General features: G+C 40.0%; 1 pseudogene; it reads right to left on the bottom strand.

Annotated features, from left to right (window-relative positions):
• Nucleotides 1-1463: 1463 nt before the first annotated feature.
• On the bottom strand, nt 1464-3519 carry LOC109448127 (FACT complex subunit SSRP1; annotated as a pseudogene).
• Between the last annotated feature and the right edge of the window lie 415 nt (nt 3520-3934).

Genomic DNA, 3934 nt, shown 5'->3' with positions numbered 1-3934 from the left:
GGCTACATTAATATTAGGAAACTTCATTTGTGTAAAGACACAATTAAGATAGTAGTACAGAAATTCCCAGGTGACAAAATATTTTAGCTCTTTCAATATCTTGGTAGAAATTCATGTTGCTTTAAGATTTATGTAGCTATTAAATCTTAACCCAGCCACAACATTTAATTAATTACCAGATGCTAGATTCCATTACAAAGATGATATTTCTGTTGCCAGAGATTCTGCATGAAATTGTTCCCTCAGTCTAAAAAGAATAACATATTCATTTTTACTGGGGCATCATTACCATTTTAATTTAAGTTAATATGCCTTTAACTTTATTAATGCTCCCTTTGTCATGATCTCTTCTTTCATTGTGCTTTTATTTCAGAAAAAAAAATGTAGTTCTTAGTGTAAGAAACATGTTTTAGTTACTTCCTCTGTGATAGAAATTTGAAGTCTTTATTGAAATTATTAGCTATTATGTGACTATTTAGTAATTTATGACTATTCCTATTACAAAGTTTAAACTTTGCTGCCTTAAATAAAGTTGTGAGTGGAAGAGTAGCTTCAAATATTTAGGCATCTGTTTTCTAAATTCCTATACATAGGCTTTATTTGGCTTTAATAAAACTAATTAGCGCTATTTTCCTTTTGTGTGTGTGTGTGTGTGCGTGTGACTTAGTAAAGAGGAACAGAAAGGAACACTATTTATTTATTTATTGAGTCATACCAAGATCTTTCCAATATGTTATTTTGTTAATTATCCAACCAGTCTGGCTGTAGGCATTATAACCTAATTGCTAAGATGAAAAATTTGAGGCTTAGAAGATTTAAGTTTCTTGCCCAAAGTCATAAGCTATTAAGTGGTGGAGCCTGATTTTGAAGCCATAGATGTGTCACCTCAAAGCCAATGAATCTGCTCTCATCCAGGACCTTCATTTGTCAAAGCTCCATGGACTTTTTGTCATTAACCTCCATTTTGCCATTATCTGCTATCTTTCTCTACCAATCTGTAGCATTTGGCAAAATGGATCCCTCCTTCATTCTTCTCCCCACCAAAACTCAGTACCCTTTATTAAATGTCGATTTTTTTACAGAATGGAAACACAGAGTAAAAGTAGAAATAGGCCCCAGTTAGAAGCTTCAGGCCTGACCTTACATGACCCATGCTGCAGCAACTTGAACAGGACAAGCAGCAGTTATTTTCTTTAGATTGGGAATGTAGAAGGAGGTGTTGGATTCTGCCTTAACCTGCCTCCCATCTAGTCTTTGCCAAGTTATAAAGAGTCATCTGTATGAAATAGCATAGTAAGACGTCTTTCCTGCTACCTCAGTGAAGTGCATATCACCAGGAAAGCTTGTTTAGATGGCACAGAATCCAAGACTATGTTTAACGTGAGGAGAAACTGATACCAAAACATGGATGGGGAGACTGAAGGTGCGACAGGGCAAGTACAAGGAGAGAAAAATTTCCTCCTCTACTCATTGGATCCTGAAACCCAATCCCCTGACCTGGGGGAGTATTGACTAGTTCCTCTTCTTCAGAGTCCTCACTCTGCTTTCTCTTGTTTTTGTTCTTATTCTTTTTTGAAGAACTATCATCATAGGGCACAAACTATCCTCTGGAAGCTCTCACTTAGCTACCTTGAGGATGATTTGAATGATGAGCCCCTAGAAGGTATTGATTTCTTTTCCATCTTTACCTTTATTTCCCATTTCTTTGACTTGTTCCCCTTAGAAGACTCGCTCTATCCCCCTTTATATTCTTTCATGGATTCTTGATATTCTCTCTTGGTATCCTCAGCCTTGCAATCTCACTCCCCCTTTCTTTTCTGTACATTCCCTTCCAGATACTGTCTGCCTTCTTGGAAAGATTTGTGATACTGATGCCAAGATGGGCTGACTTGATCCTCTCTCAGCTAGGTTGAGCCACACGTGCACAGACATGGGCCTCTTGGAGACAGTGGGGTCTCTGCCCTCCATCTCCATAAGCTTCCTGTGACCATTGTGATTCTTGGCCATCTGACCTTTTTGCAGCTGTGTCCTCCTTCTCACTCCAATCACCGTCACCCTCAATACTGGAGGAGCTGGCAGAGGCATTGCTGTCAAACTTCTCTGCCATTTTTACCTCCTCTTCACCTGAGTTGAATGACATGGTTTCCTTACCTGAGTCATCACTGGTGGCATTCTCGAGGTAGGCATCCTTTTTCTGCTCAAAGGAGGCATCATGCTCACCTTCATCAGAGTTAGAAACCTGTTTGTTGTAGTTTGGGTTCATCTCTGAGTCTTGCAATACTCAGTTTTTGATGTTGAACTTTTTTGCATTGAAGAAATCAATTTCACATACTTCTCCCTCCCAATGTTGCTGACTGGTATACTGAGTTCCCTGCTTGGTCTCGATATCAACATCAAAGGAATAAGTGGTGGGGGTGCCACAGGCAAAGTTAATGAAGGCGAGCTCATAGCTGAGTGTGGGTGGCTTGTGAATATAGATGAAGTCCTGCTCCAGTAGGTATAGCAGTCCTGAGCTTACCTTGTAGGAGCAGGTGACATTGGGCACCTGAGTACCCTAGGGAGTTGCCTGGGACTGTGATCTTGTGGTTCACCCACACTTTCATACCTGGCCAACCTTCTCTTGGAAGGAATCCTGACATGTTCTTATTGTATGCCTATCAAAGTACTTCTCCATCTTTTCCTTGTTCATAGTGGGAGGCAAGGATATGTCCTCGTCCTTGGAGAAGAGGAGAATGAGGACGTGCTAACAGGTTGGGCCCTGCTTGATTGATTTGGGGATCCAGGCTGATCACAAAAGACATCTGGGGCTGGTTTTTATGGGAGAGCAAAAAGAGATTAAGTACTAAGGTATATAGGGCATCTTGTAGCAAAAGGTCTTGCCATGCAGGTGTACCAAGGTGGAGGTAGAGATCTGAATGTTCTAACAATCAAGAGAAGTCAGACACTGAAGTTCCCAGAAGATGCATCTCCAATGGTTTAAATTGTGTCCTCTTAGGACAGCACACACTAGGCGAATGCTTCAACCAGCTCTACATCATCCTCTAGAGTGGGAAGAACACAGAATCACACCTCCGTGAGAAAGATATGGGCATCAACATTCTGATGGAATTCCAATGTCACCTCTGTGGTACACTGGGACATATTGCTAGTCACCAATGTCAAAGGAAGCACCAATCCACAAAACTTCACTGTCCCACAATTTCAGCCCTTCACATATAGGACTTTCTGCATTAGCAACACAATAACAAGTTTTGAAGAAATCAGAGAATTTCTCAAATTCAGATTCTCATACGCTATCATACTTGTTGGCATGGTTGTTCTTTGTGTGAAGTTTAAGTCTATGACCCAGAAATACACTGTGCTAGATGCCTTCTTTCAACAGTCCCGCCTGCATGTTGTGCACTTTGTCCATCTTGCTGTTCTTTAAGATGATGCCCAAGCAGCTAAATCTCAGCCAACCATCATTCATGTGGACTTTTACCTCCTGGTAGACATCTTGAATGCCAGTGTCTCTGCCATGAGAACACAGATTTGCCTTATTTGTTCACCACTTCTTAACATTTAGCACAGTGCCTATTTTGCACTCAATAAATGTTTGTGGAATAAATGAAAGAATTACTGGATGCTTGCTTTTCACAGTACACCTTGGTATGGGCCATGCATAGGTTTATGTAACAGCTATGCCTATGTAAAATTCAACAAGATTTTACTGATAACAAATATTGTTTCTGTAAATGACACCAATATTTACCTAATCACCCACATAAAAAAACTAGGTACTTCCCATTTCTGGTTCCACAGGTAAAGAACTTGGAAGTCACCAGAACTTGGAAGAACTTGGAAGTCAAGTTCAGTTAAATAATAATGTAAACAGACTGAAAAATCAACAGCTCTTCTAGAATCCAAAAGATAGATGAGAACTCAAAGTCTTTAA

This window comes from Rhinolophus sinicus, linkage group LG07 (assembly GCF_036562045.2).
Source record: "Rhinolophus sinicus isolate RSC01 linkage group LG07, ASM3656204v1, whole genome shotgun sequence".
Lineage (NCBI taxonomy): Eukaryota > Metazoa > Chordata > Mammalia > Chiroptera > Rhinolophidae > Rhinolophus > Rhinolophus sinicus.
This window is presented reverse-complemented; position numbering and strand designations above follow the sequence as displayed.